Genomic DNA, 16,086 nt, shown 5'->3' with positions numbered 1-16,086 from the left:
CAGGTATGATGAGGGTTGGTTAGGTTAGGGGGTAATAGCCAGAGCTTGACGGAATAAAATGGAATAACTGGGAAAGTAAGTGTCGTAGAGGGATGAAAGTGGTGTCTACGGGGGGGTTTCGGGGTGCTCCGGACACCCTGGTGAAGACCCCATGTCGATAGCACCAACGGTTCTGGACTTGGTGTAAATGGGTCCAAATTTGACGGAATAAAAAGGTCAAAGTGGCAGATAGGAGTGTCCGATCGGGCCGATTCCACCACCACTGTACTCAGCAGGCCCTGCCGGGTCGTTAGACACGCAGCATGGCAGGGATCGGTGACATAACATGTAGCAGTTTCCCTTCACAGAAGCGTCTGCAGCAGGTGGGTGGAGGAGGAGGCAGCAGAACCAGGCCTTTGGAGCACTGTGTCATCTCCTGGTCCTGATGCTTTGAATCTCCCTCTCTGTCTGTCTGTCTGTCTGTCTGTCACACACACACACACACACACACACACAGAAGCTGGTCAAGTGCTGTGCAACTGGGATTGCACCTGTCGTCCACAGGAGGGCGCCTAGCTGGGAAGTCCAGTACATTCCATATTAAAGTTGTTGCAAGTGCATTTTTTGTGTAAAAGACAGACACACACACACACACACACACACACACACACACACACACACACAGTAAGGTCTGAAGTGCAAAATTTGAATTACATTCCTTTGTATCTCTCCCTCTCTCTCTCTCTCTCTCTCTCTCTGTCTCTCTCTCTCTCTCTCTGTCAACACACACACACACACACTCACACACACCAAAGCACACAGACAGAAGCTGGTCACAACTGCTGTGCAACTGGGATTGAACCAGGGGGGCTCCCTCTGCTGGCTCAATGCGGTACAAAGTGTCAGAAGCTGTTAGATATCTGCTTTTGACAATCAATTGCACCTGTCATCCACAGGAGGGCGCCTAGCTGGGAAGTCCAGTACATTCCATATTAAAGTTGTTGCAAGTGCATTTTTTGTGTAAAAGACAGACACACACACACACACACACACACACACACACACACACACACACACACACACACACACTGTAAGGTCTGAAGTGCAAAATTTGAATTACATTCCTTTGTATCTCTCCCTCTCTCTCTCTCTCTCTCTGTCTCTCTCTCTCTCTCTCTCTCTCTGTCAACACACACACACACACACACACATACACACACACACACACACACACACACACACACACACACACACACACACTCACACTCAGCGGCTCAGAGATGAGGGAAAAACAACAGAAATCAGGATAGATTTTAATGTCAGGAGATGCCCTGTGATGCTGGGGCCATTGTGTAAGATTGGAATGTGTACCAGTGGCTGGTGGGTGGTCCTTGAAGGTCCCGGGAGGAGGCGGCGAGGAGGCAGCGGGTGGCTGGGCTTGAGCTGTGGATCAGGGACGTCATTAATTCTGCCTGGTGCTGCGTGTGCCCTGTGCAGCTTGGATGTCTGCCGCTGACGCTCTGTGGTTCCTGTTCTGCTGATCTCCTGGTCCACACACGGCTTCAGGGTGTACTGTACAAGGGGAGAAGAAATGCATCATTGGTTACCAAAATAAAACAGTGTCTTTCTGCCTGTGTCATTCTGTTTGGTTTCTTTGAGCGTTTGTTTCTTAAATACACAGCAAGTGTCACTCTCTCTCTCTCTCTGTCACACACACACACACACACACACACACAGACACTGTGAGGTCTGCAGTTCAAAATTTGAATCTCAGAGCTTGGTGTTTTTGTCTCCCTCCAGTGGACAAATGCAGGTATGATGAGGGTTGGTTAGGTTAGGGGGTAATAGCCAGAGCTTGACGGAATAAAATGGAATAACTGGGAAAGTAAGTGTCGTAGAGGGATGAAAGTGGTGTCTACGGGGGGGTTTCGGGGTGCTCCGGACACCCTGGTGAAGACCCCATGTCGATAGCACCAACGGTTCTGGACTTGGTGTAAATGGGTCCAAATTTGACGGAATAAAAAGGTCAAAGTGGCAGATAGGAGTGTCCGATCGGGCCGATTCCACCACCACTGTACTCAGCAGGCCCTGCCGGGTCGTTAGACACGCAGCATGGCAGGGATCGGTGACATAACATGTAGCAGTTTCCCTTCACAGAAGCGTCTGCAGCAGGTGGGTGGAGGAGGAGGCAGCAGAACCAGGCCTTTGGAGCACTGTGTCATCTCCTGGTCCTGATGCTTTGAATCTCCCTCTCTGTCTGTCTGTCTGTCTGTCTGTCACACACACACACACACACACACACACAGAAGCTGGTCAAGTGCTGTGCAACTGGGATTGCACCTGTCGTCCACAGGAGGGCGCCTAGCTGGGAAGTCCAGTACATTCCATATTAAAGTTGTTGCAAGTGCATTTTTTGTGTAAAAGACAGACACACACACACACACACACACACACACACACACACACACACACAGTAAGGTCTGAAGTGCAAAATTTGAATTACATTCCTTTGTATCTCTCCCTCTCTCTCTCTCTCTCTCTCTCTCTGTCTCTCTCTCTCTCTCTCTGTCAACACACACACACACACACTCACACACACCAAAGCACACAGACAGAAGCTGGTCACAACTGCTGTGCAACTGGGATTGAACCAGGGGGGCTCCCTCTGCTGGCTCAATGCGGTACAAAGTGTCAGAAGCTGTTAGATATCTGCTTTTGACAATCAATTGCACCTGTCATCCACAGGAGGGCGCCTAGCTGGGAAGTCCAGTACATTCCATATTAAAGTTGTTGCAAGTGCATTTTTTGTGTAAAAGACAGACACACACACACACACACACACACACACACACACACACACACACACACACACACACACTGTAAGGTCTGAAGTGCAAAATTTGAATTACATTCCTTTGTATCTCTCCCTCTCTCTCTCTCTCTCTCTGTCTCTCTCTCTCTCTCTCTCTCTCTGTCAACACACACACACACACACACACATACACACACACACACACACACACACACACACACACACACACACACACACACACTGTAAGGTCTGAAGTGCAAAATTTGAATTACATTCCTTTGTATCTCTCCCTCTCTCTCTCTCTCTCTGTCTCTCTCTCTCTCTCTCTGTCAACACACACACACACACACACACGCACACACACACGCTCAATGGAGTATAAAATAAAGACCGGGGCAGTTCTCTCACTGGAGTCTCTTAGAGTGGAGGCTGCCCTTGCTAGCAAGAAGTTCTGTGTGTTTCTCTTCTCTGAGTCTTTACTGAAGAAGTGTTTTATAACATTTTCCTTAACAACTGACATGTGTTTTTTGTGTAAAAGAGAGAGAGACACACACACACACACACACACACACACACACACACACACACTCACACTCAGCGGCTCAGAGATGAGGGAAAAACAACAGAAATCAGGATAGATTTTAATGTCAGGAGATGCCCTGTGATGCTGGGGCCATTGTGTAAGATTGGAATGTGTACCAGTGGCTGGTGGGTGGTCCTTGAAGGTCCCGGGAGGAGGCGGCGAGGAGGCAGCGGGTGGCTGGGCTTGAGCTGTGGATCAGGGACGTCATTAATTCTGCCTGGTGCTGCGTGTGCCCTGTGCAGCTTGGATGTCTGCCGCTGACGCTCTGTGGTTCCTGTTCTGCTGATCTCCTGGTCCACACACGGCTTCAGGGTGTACTGTACAAGGGGAGAAGAAATGCATCATTGGTTACCAAAATAAAACAGTGTCTTTCTGCCTGTGTCATTCTGTTTGGTTTCTTTGAGCGTTTGTTTCTTAAATACACAGCAAGTGTCACTCTCTCTCTCTCTCTGTCACACACACACACACACACACACAGACACTGTGAGGTCTGCAGTTCAAAATTTGAATCTCAGAGCTTGGTGTTTTTGTCTCCCTCCAGTGGACAAATGCAGGTATGATGAGGGTTGGTTAGGTTAGGGGGTAATAGCCAGAGCTTGACGGAATAAAATGGAATAACTGGGAAAGTAAGTGTCGTAGAGGGATGAAAGTGGTGTCTACGGGGGGGTTTCGGGGTGCTCCGGACACCCTGGTGAAGACCCCATGTCGATAGCACCAACGGTTCTGGACTTGGTGTAAATGGGTCCAAATTTGACGGAATAAAAAGGTCAAAGTGGCAGATAGGAGTGTCCGATCGGGCCGATTCCACCACCACTGTACTCAGCAGGCCCTGCCGGGTCGTTAGACACGCAGCATGGCAGGGATCGGTGACATAACATGTAGCAGTTTCCCTTCACAGAAGCGTCTGCAGCAGGTGGGTGGAGGAGGAGGCAGCAGAACCAGGCCTTTGGAGCACTGTGTCATCTCCTGGTCCTGATGCTTTGAATCTCCCTCTCTGTCTGTCTGTCTGTCTGTCTGTCACACACACACACACACACACAGAAGCTGGTCAAGTGCTGTGCAACTGGGATTGCACCTGTCGTCCACAGGAGGGCGCCTAGCTGGGAAGTCCAGTACATTCCATATTAAAGTTGTTGCAAGTGCATTTTTTGTGTAAAAGACAGACACACACACACACACACACACACACACACACACACACACACACACACACACACAGTAAGGTCTGAAGTGCAAAATTTGAATTACATTCCTTTGTATCTCTCCCTCTCTCTCTCTCTCTCTCTCTCTCTCTCTCTGTCTCTCTCTCTCTCTCTCTGTCAACACACACACACACACACACACACTCACACACACCAAAGCACACAGACAGAAGCTGGTCACAACTGCTGTGCAACTGGGATTGAACCAGGGGGGCTCCCTCTGCTGGCTCAATGCGGTACAAAGTGTCAGAAGCTGTTAGATATCTGCTTTTGACAATCAATTGCACCTGTCATCCACAGGAGGGCGCCTAGCTGGGAAGTCCAGTACATTCCATATTAAAGTTGTTGCAAGTGCATTTTTTGTGTAAAAGACAGACACACACACACACACACACACACACACACACACACACACACACAGTAAGGTCTGAAGTGCAAAATTTGAATTACATTCCTTTGTATCTCTCCCTCTCTCTCTCTCTCTCTCTCTCTCTCTCTGTCTCTCTCTCTCTCTCTCTCTCTCTGTCAACACACACACACACACACACATACACACACACACACACACACACACACACACACTGTAAGGTCTGAAGTGCAAAATTTGAATTACATTCCTTTGTATCTCTCCCTCTCTATCTCTGTCTCTCTCTCTCTCTCTCTGTCAACACACACACACACACACACACACGCACACACACACGCTCAATGGAGTATAAAATAAAGACCGGGGCAGTTCTCTCACTGGAGTCTCTTAGAGTGGAGGCTGCCCTTGCTAGCAAGAAGTTCTGTGTGTTTCTCTTCTCTGAGTCTTTACTGAAGAAGTGTTTTATAACATTTTCCTTAACAACTGACATGTGTTTTTTGTGTAAAAGAGAGAGAGACACACACACACACACACACACACACACACACACACACACACACACTCACACTCAGCGGCTCAGAGATGAGGGAAAAACAACAGAAATCAGGATAGATTTTAATGTCAGGAGATGCCCTGTGATGCTGGGGCCATTGTGTAAGATTGGAATGTGTACCAGTGGCTGGTGGGTGGTCCTTGAAGGTCCCAGGAGGAGGCGGCGAGGAGGCAGCGGGTGGCTGGGCTTGAGCTGTGGATCAGGGACGTCATTAATTCTGCCTGGTGCTGCGTGTGCCCTGTGCAGCTTGGATGTCTGCCGCTGACGCTCTGTGGTTCCTGTTCTGCTGATCTCCTGGTCCACACACGGCTTCAGGGTGTACTGTACAAGGGGAGAAGAAATGCATCATTGGTTACCAAAATAAAACAGTGTCTTTCTGCCTGTGTCATTCTGTTTGGTTTCTTTGAGCGTTTGTTTCTTAAATACACAGCAAGTGTCACTCTCTCTCTCTCTCTGTCACACACACACACACACACACACACACACACACACACACACACACACACACAGACACTGTGAGGTCTGCAGTTCAAAATTTGAATCTCAGAGCTTGGTGTTTTTGTCTCCCTCCAGTGGACAAATGCAGGTATGATGAGGGTTGGTTAGGTTAGGGGGTAATAGCCAGAGCTTGACGGAATAAAATGGAATAACTGGGAAAGTAAGTGTCGTAGAGGGATGAAAGTGGTGTCTACGGGGGGGTTTCGGGGTGCTCCGGACACCCTGGTGAAGACCCCATGTCGATAGCACCAACGGTTCTGGACTTGGTGTAAATGGGTCCAAATTTGACGGAATAAAAAGGTCAAAGTGGCAGATAGGAGTGTCCGATCGGGCCGATTCCACCACCACTGTACTCAGCAGGCCCTGCCGGGTCGTTAGACACGCAGCATGGCAGGGATCGGTGACATAACATGTAGCAGTTTCCCTTCACAGAAGCGTCTGCAGCAGGTGGGTGGAGGAGGAGGCAGCAGAACCAGGCCTTTGGAGCACTGTGTCATCTCCTGGTCCTGATGCTTTGAATCTCCCTCTCTGTCTGTCTGTCTGTCTGTCTGTCACACACACACACACACACACACACACAGAAGCTGGTCAAGTGCTGTGCAACTGGGATTGCACCTGTCGTCCACAGGAGGGCGCCTAGCTGGGAAGTCCAGTACATTCCATATTAAAGTTGTTGCAAGTGCATTTTTTGTGTAAAAGACAGACACACACACACACACACACACACACACACACACACACAGTAAGGTCTGAAGTGCAAAATTTGAATTACATTCCTTTGTATCTCTCCCTCTCTCTCTCTCTCTCTCTCTCTCTCTCTCTCTCTGTCTCTCTCTCTCTCTCTCTGTCAACACACACACACACACACTCACACACACCAAAGCACACAGACAGAAGCTGGTCACAACTGCTGTGCAACTGGGATTGAACCAGGGGGGCTCCCTCTGCTGGCTCAATGCGGTACAAAGTGTCAGAAGCTGTTAGATATCTGCTTTTGACAATCAATTGCACCTGTCATCCACAGGAGGGCGCCTAGCTGGGAAGTCCAGTACATTCCATATTAAAGTTGTTGCAAGTGCATTTTTTGTGTAAAAGACAGACACACACACACACACACACACACACACACACACACACACACACACACACTGTAAGGTCTGAAGTGCAAAATTTGAATTACATTCCTTTGTATCTCTCCCTCTCTCTCTCTCTCTCTCTCTGTCTCTCTCTCTCTCTCTCTCTCTCTGTCAACACACACACACACACACACACACACACACACACACACACACACACACACTCAATGGAGTATAAAATAAAGACCGGGGCAGTTCTCTCACTGGAGTCTCTTAGAGTGGAGGCTGCCCTTGCTAGCAAGAAGTTCTGTGTGTTTCTCTTCTCTGAGTCTTTACTGAAGAAGTGTTTTATAACATTTTCCTTAACAACTGACATGTGTTTTTTGTGTAAAAGAGAGAGAGACACACACACACACACACACACACACACACACACACACACACACACACACACACACACACACTCACACTCACAGGCTCAGAGATGAGGGAAAAACAACAGAAATCAGGATAGATTTTAATGTCAGGAGATGCCCTGTGATGCTGGGGCCATTGTGTAAGATTGGAATGTGTACCAGTGGCTGGTGGGTGGTCCTTGAAGGTCCCGGGAGGAGGCGGCGAGGAGGCAGCGGGTGGCTGGGCTTGAGCTGTGGATCAGGGACGTCATTAATTCTGCCTGGTGCTGCGTGTGCCCTGTGCAGCTTGGATGTCTGCCGCTGACGCTCTGTGGTTCCTGTTCTGCTGATCTCCTGGTCCACACACGGCTTCAGGGTGTACTGTACAAGGGGAGAAGAAATGCATCATTGGTTACCAAAATAAAACAGTGTCTTTCTGCCTGTGTCATTCTGTTTGGTTTCTTTGAGCGTTTGTTTCTTAAATACACAGCAAGTGTCACTCTCTCTCTCTCTCTGTCACACACACACACACACACACACACACACACACACACACACACACACACACAGACACTGTGAGGTCTGCAGTTCAAAATTTGAATCTCAGAGCTTGGTGTTTTTGTCTCCCTCCAGTGGACAAATGCAGGTATGATGAGGGTTGGTTAGGTTAGGGGGTAATAGCCAGAGCTTGACGGAATAAAATGGAATAACTGGGAAAGTAAGTGTCGTAGAGGGATGAAAGTGGTGTCTACGGGGGGGTTTCGGGGTGCTCCGGACACCCTGGTGAAGACCCCATGTCGATAGCACCAACGGTTCTGGACTTGGTGTAAATGGGTCCAAATTTGACGGAATAAAAAGGTCAAAGTGGCAGATAGGAGTGTCCGATCGGGCCGATTCCACCACCACTGTACTCAGCAGGCCCTGCCGGGTCGTTCGACACGCAGCATGGCAGGGATCGGTGACATAACATGTAGCAGTTTCCCTTCACAGAAGCGTCTGCAGCAGGTGGGTGGAGGAGGAGGCAGCAGAACCAGGCCTTTGGAGCACTGTGTCATCTCCTGGTCCTGATGCTTTGAATCTCCCTCTCTGTCTGTCTGTCTGTCTGTCTGTCACACACACACACACACACACAGAAGCTGGTCAAGTGCTGTGCAACTGGGATTGCACCTGTCGTCCACAGGAGGGCGCCTAGCTGGGAAGTCCAGTACATTCCATATTAAAGTTGTTGCAAGTGCATTTTTTGTGTAAAAGACAGACACACACACACACACACACACACACACACACACACACACACACAGTAAGGTCTGAAGTGCAAAATTTGAATTACATTCCTTTGTATCTCTCCCTCTCTCTCTCTCTCTCTGTCTCTCTCTCTCTCTCTCTGTCTCTCTCTCTCTCTCTCTGTCAACACACACACACACACACACACTCACACACACCAAAGCACACAGACAGAAGCTGGTCACAACTGCTGTGCAACTGGGATTGAACCAGGGGGGCTCCCTCTGCTGGCTCAATGCGGTACAAAGTGTCAGAAGCTGTTAGATATCTGCTTTTGACAATCAATTGCACCTGTCATCCACAGGAGGGCGCCTAGCTGGGAAGTCCAGTACATTCCATATTAAAGTTGTTGCAAGTGCATTTTTTGTGTAAAAGACAGACACACACACACACACACACACACACACACACACACACTGTAAGGTCTGAAGTGCAAAATTTGAATTACATTCCTTTGTATCTCTCCCTCTCTCTCTCTCTCTCTCTCTCTCTGTCTCTCTCTCTCTCTCTCTCTCTCTGTCAACACACACACACACACACACACACACACACACACACACACACACACACACACACACACACTCAATGGAGTATAAAATAAAGACCGGGGCAGTTCTCTCACTGGAGTCTCTTAGAGTGGAGGCTGCCCTTGCTAGCAAGAAGTTCTGTGTGTTTCTCTTCTCTGAGTCTTTACTGAAGAAGTGTTTTATAACATTTTCCTTAACAACTGACATGTGTTTTTTGTGTAAAAGAGAGAGAGACACACACACACACACACACACACACACACACACACACACACTCACACTCAGCGGCTCAGAGATGAGGGAAAAACAACAGAAATCAGGATAGATTTTAATGTCAGGAGATGCCCTGTGATGCTGGGGCCATTGTGTAAGATTGGAATGTGTACCAGTGGCTGGTGGGTGGTCCTTGAAGGTCCCGGGAGGAGGCGGCGAGGAGGCAGCGGGTGGCTGGGCTTGAGCTGTGGATCAGGGACGTCATTAATTCTGCCTGGTGCTGCGTGTGCCCTGTGCAGCTTGGATGTCTGCCGCTGACGCTCTGTGGTTCCTGTTCTGCTGATCTCCTGGTCCACACACGGCTTCAGGGTGTACTGTACAAGGGGAGAAGAAATGCATCATTGGTTACCAAAATAAAACAGTGTCTTTCTGCCTGTGTCATTCTGTTTGGTTTCTTTGAGCGTTTGTTTCTTAAATACACAGCAAGTGTCACTCTCTCTCTCTCTCTGTCACACACACACACACACACACACACACAGACACTGTGAGGTCTGCAGTTCAAAATTTGAATCTCAGAGCTTGGTGTTTTTGTCTCCCTCCAGTGGACAAATGCAGGTATGATGAGGGTTGGTTAGGTTAGGGGGTAATAGCCAGAGCTTGACGGAATAAAATGGAATAACTGGGAAAGTAAGTGTCGTAGAGGGATGAAAGTGGTGTCTACGGGGGGGTTTCGGGGTGCTCCGGACACCCTGGTGAAGACCCCATGTCGATAGCACCAACGGTTCTGGACTTGGTGTAAATGGGTCCAAATTTGACGGAATAAAAAGGTCAAAGTGGCAGATAGGAGTGTCCGATCGGGCCGATTCCACCACCACTGTACTCAGCAGGCCCTGCCGGGTCGTTAGACACGCAGCATGGCAGGGATCGGTGACATAACATGTAGCAGTTTCCCTTCACAGAAGCGTCTGCAGCAGGTGGGTGGAGGAGGAGGCAGCAGAACCAGGCCTTTGGAGCACTGTGTCATCTCCTGGTCCTGATGCTTTGAATCTCCCTCTCTGTCTGTCTGTCTGTCTGTCTGTCACACACACACACACACACACACACACAGAAGCTGGTCAAGTGCTGTGCAACTGGGATTGCACCTGTCGTCCACAGGAGGGCGCCTAGCTGGGAAGTCCAGTACATTCCATATTAAAGTTGTTGCAAGTGCATTTTTTGTGTAAAAGACAGACACACACACACACACACACACACACACACACACACACACACACAGTAAGGTCTGAAGTGCAAAATTTGAATTACATTCCTTTGTATCTCTCCCTCTCTCTCTCTCTCTCTCTCTCTCTGTCTCTCTCTCTCTCTCTCTGTCAACACACACACACACACACTCACACACACCAAAGCACACAGACAGAAGCTGGTCACAACTGCTGTGCAACTGGGATTGAACCAGGGGGGCTCCCTCTGCTGGCTCAATGCGGTACAAAGTGTCAGAAGCTGTTAGATATCTGCTTTTGACAATCAATTGCACCTGTCATCCACAGGAGGGCGCCTAGCTGGGAAGTCCAGTACATTCCATATTAAAGTTGTTGCAAGTGCATTTTTTGTGTAAAAGACAGACACACACACACACACACACACACACACACACACACACACACACACACACACACACACTGTAAGGTCTGAAGTGCAAAATTTGAATTACATTCCTTTGTATCTCTCCCTCTCTCTCTCTCTCTCTCTGTCTCTCTCTCTCTCTCTCTCTCTCTGTCAACACACACACACACACACACACATACACACACACACACACACACACACACACACACACACACACACACACACTCACACTCAGCGGCTCAGAGATGAGGGAAAAACAACAGAAATCAGGATAGATTTTAATGTCAGGAGATGCCCTGTGATGCTGGGGCCATTGTGTAAGATTGGAATGTGTACCAGTGGCTGGTGGGTGGTCCTTGAAGGTCCCGGGAGGAGGCGGCGAGGAGGCAGCGGGTGGCTGGGCTTGAGCTGTGGATCAGGGACGTCATTAATTCTGCCTGGTGCTGCGTGTGCCCTGTGCAGCTTGGATGTCTGCCGCTGACGCTCTGTGGTTCCTGTTCTGCTGATCTCCTGGTCCACACACGGCTTCAGGGTGTACTGTACAAGGGGAGAAGAAATGCATCATTGGTTACCAAAATAAAACAGTGTCTTTCTGCCTGTGTCATTCTGTTTGGTTTCTTTGAGCGTTTGTTTCTTAAATACACAGCAAGTGTCACTCTCTCTCTCTCTCTGTCACACACACACACACACACACACACACAGACACTGTGAGGTCTGCAGTTCAAAATTTGAATCTCAGAGCTTGGTGTTTTTGTCTCCCTCCAGTGGACAAATGCAGGTATGATGAGGGTTGGTTAGGTTAGGGGGTAATAGCCAGAGCTTGACGGAATAAAATGGAATAACTGGGAAAGTAAGTGTCGTAGAGGGATGAAAGTGGTGTCTACGGGGGGGTTTCGGGGTGCTCCGGACACCCTGGTGAAGACCCCATGTCGATAGCACCAACGGTTCTGGACTTGGTGTAAATGGGTCCAAATTTGACGGAATAAAAAGGTCAAAGTGGCAGATAGGAGTGTCCGATCGGGCCGATTCCACCACCACTGTACTCAGCAGGCCCTGCCGGGTCGTTCGACACGCAGCATGGCAGGGATCGGTGACATAACATGTAGCAGTTTCCCTTCACAGAAGCGTCTGCAGCAGGTGGGTGGAGGAGGAGGCAGCAGAACCAGGCCTTTGGAGCACTGTGTCATCTCCTGGTCCTGATGCTTTGAATCTCCCTCTCTGTCTGTCTGTCTGTCTGTCTGTCACACACACACACACACACACACACACAGAAGCTGGTCAAGTGCTGTGCAACTGGGATTGCACCTGTCGTCCACAGGAGGGCGCCTAGCTGGGAAGTCCAGTACATTCCATATTAAAGTTGTTGCAAGTGCATTTTTTGTGTAAAAGACAGACACACACACACACACACACACACACACACACACACACACACACAGTAAGGTCTGAAGTGCAAAATTTGAATTACATTCCTTTGTATCTCTCCCTCTCTCTCTCTCTCTCTCTCTCTCTGTCTCTCTGTCTCTCTCTCTGTCAACACACACACACACACACTCACACACACCAAAGCACACAGACAGAAGCTGGTCACAACTGCTGTGCAACTGGGATTGAACCAGGGGGGCTCCCTCTGCTGGCTCAATGCGGTACAAAGTGTCAGAAGCTGTTAGATATCTGCTTTTGACAATCAATTGCACCTGTCATCCACAGGAGGGCGCCTAGCTGGGAAGTCCAGTACATTCCATATTAAAGTTGTTGCAAGTGCATTTTTTGTGTAAAAGACAGACACACACACACACACACACACACACACACACACACACACACACTGTAAGGTCTGAAGTGCAAAATTTGAATTACATTCCTTTGTATCTCTCCCTCTCTCTCTCTCTCTCTGTCTCTCTCTCTCTCTCTCTGTCAACACACACACACACACACACACGCACACACACACGCTCAATGGAGTATAAAATAAAGACCGGGGCAGTTCTCTCACTGGAGTCTCTTAGAGTGGAGGCTGCCCTTGCTAGCAAGAAGTTCTGTGTGTTTCTCTTCTCTGAGTCTTTACTGAAGAAGTGTTTTATAACATTTTCCTTAACAACTGACATGTGTTTTTTGTGTAAAAGAGAGAGAGACACACACACACACACACACACACACACACACACACACACACACACACACACACACACACACTCACACTCACAGGCTCAGAGATGAGGGAAAAACAACAGAAATCAGGATAGATTTTAATGTCAGGAGATGCCCTGTGATGCTGGGGCCATTGTGTAAGATTGGAATGTGTACCAGTGGCTGGTGGGTGGTCCTTGAAGGTCCCGGGAGGAGGCGGCGAGGAGGCAGCGGGTGGCTGGGCTTGAGCTGTGGATCAGGGACGTCATTAATTCTGCCTGGTGCTGCGTGTGCCCTGTGCAGCTTGGATGTCTGCCGCTGACGCTCTGTGGTTCCTGTTCTGCTGATCTCCTGGTCCACACACGGCTTCAGGGTGTACTGTACAAGGGGAGAAGAAATGCATCATTGGTTACCAAAATAAAACAGTGTCTTTCTGCCTGTGTCATTCTGTTTGGTTTCTTTGAGCGTTTGTTTCTTAAATACACAGCAAGTGTCACTCTCTCTCTCTCTCTGTCACACACACACACACACACACACACACACACACACACACACACACACACACACACACAGACACTGTGAGGTCTGCAGTTCAAAATTTGAATCTCAGAGCTTGGTGTTTTTGTCTCCCTCCAGTGGACAAATGCAGGTATGATGAGGGTTGGTTAGGTTAGGGGGTAATAGCCAGAGCTTGACGGAATAAAATGGAATAACTGGGAAAGTAAGTGTCGTAGAGGGATGAAAGTGGTGTCTACGGGGGGGTTTCGGGGTGCTCCGGACACCCTGGTGAAGACCCCATGTCGATAGCACCAACGGTTCTGGACTTGGTGTAAATGGGTCCAAATTTGACGGAATAAAAAGGTCAAAGTGGCAGATAGGAGTGTCCGATCGGGCCGATTCCACCACCACTGTACTCAGCAGGCCCTGCCGGGTCGTTCGACACGCAGCATGGCAGGGATCGGTGACATAACATGTAGCAGTTTCCCTTCACAGAAGCGTCTGCAGCAGGTGGGTGGAGGAGGAGGCAGCAGAACCAGGCCTTTGGAGCACTGTGTCATCTCCTGGTCCTGATGCTTTGAATCTCCCTCTCTGTCTGTCTGTCTGTCTGTCTGTCTGTCACACACACACACACACACACACACACACACACACAGGAGCTGGTCAAGTGCTGTGCAACTGGGATTGCACCTGTCGTCCACAGGAGGGCGCCTAGCTGGGAAGTCCAGTACATTCCATATTAAAGTTGTTGCAAGTGCATTTTTTGTGTAAAAGACACACACACACACACACACACACACACACACACACACACACACACACACAGTAAGGTCTGAAGTGCAAAATTTGAATTACATTCCTTTGTATCTCTCCCTCTCTCTCTCTCTCTCTCTCTCTCTCTCTCTCTGTCTCTCTCTCTCTCTCTCTGTCAACACACACACACACACACACACACACTCACACACACCAAAGCACACAGACAGAAGCTGGTCACAACTGCTGTGCAACTGGGATTGAACCAGGGGGGCTCCCTCTGCTGGCTCAATGCGGTACAAAGTGTCAGAAGCTGTTAGATATCTGCTTTTGACAATCAATTGCACCTGTCATCCACAGGAGGGCGCCTAGCTGGGAAGTCCAGTACATTCCATATTAAAGTTGTTGCAAGTGCATTTTTTGTGTAAAAGACAGACACACACACACACACACACACACACACACACACACACTGTAAGGTCTGAAGTGCAAAATTTGAATTACATTCCTTTGTATCTCTCCCTCTCTCTCTCTCTCTCTCTCTCTCTCTGTCTCTCTCTCTCTCTCTCTCTCTCTGTCAACACACACACACACACACACACACACACACACACACACACACAGTAAGGTCTGAAGTGCAAAATTTGAATTACATTCCTTTGTATCTCTCCCTCTCTCTCTCTCTCTCTGTCTCTCTCTCTCTCTCTCTGTCAACACACACACACACACACACACACACACACACACGCACACACACACGCTCAATGGAGTATAAAATAAAGACCGGGGCAGTTCTCTCACTGGAGTCTCTTAGAGTGGAGGCTGCCCTTGCTAGCAAGAAGTTCTGTGTGTTTCTCTTCTCTGAGTCTTTACTGAAGAAGTGTTTTATAACATTTTCCTTAACAACTGACATGTGTTTTTTGTGTAAAAGAGAGAGACACACACACACACACACACACACACACACACTCACACTCACAGGCTCAGAGATGAGGGAAAAACAACAGAAATCAGGATAGATTTTAATGTCAGGAGATGCCCTGTGATGCTGGGGCCATTGTGTAAGATTGGAATGTGTACCAGTGGCTGGTGGGTGGTCCTTGAAGGTCCCGGGAGGAGGCGGCGAGGAGGCAGCGGGTGGCTGGGCTTGAGCTGTGGATCAGGGACGTCATTAATTCTGCCTGGTGCTGCGTGTGCCCTGTGCAGCTTGGATGTCTGCCGCTGACGCTCTGTGGTTCCTGTTCTGCTGATCTCCTGGTCCACACACGGCTTCAGGGTGCACTGTACAAGGGGAGAAGAAATGCATCATTGGTTACCAAAATAAAACAGTGTCTTTCTGCCTGTGTCATTCTGTTTGGTTTCTTTGAGCGTTTGTTTCTTAAATACACAGCAAGTGTCACTCTCTCTCTCTCTCTGTCACACACACACACACACACACACACACACACACACACACACACACACAGACACTGTGAGGTCTGCAGTTCAAAATTTGAATCTCAGAGCTTGGTGTTTTTGTCTCCCTCCAGTGGACAAATGCAGGTATGATGAGGGTTGGTTAGGTTAGGGGGTAATAGCCAGAGCTTGACG

This window comes from Copadichromis virginalis, linkage group LG16 (assembly GCF_057382275.1).
Source record: "Copadichromis virginalis isolate Kocher_CV1m ecotype Utaka linkage group LG16, C_Virginalis_male_GT1.1, whole genome shotgun sequence".
Classification (NCBI taxonomy): Eukaryota; Metazoa; Chordata; class Actinopteri; order Cichliformes; family Cichlidae; genus Copadichromis; species Copadichromis virginalis.
This window is presented reverse-complemented; position numbering follows the sequence as displayed.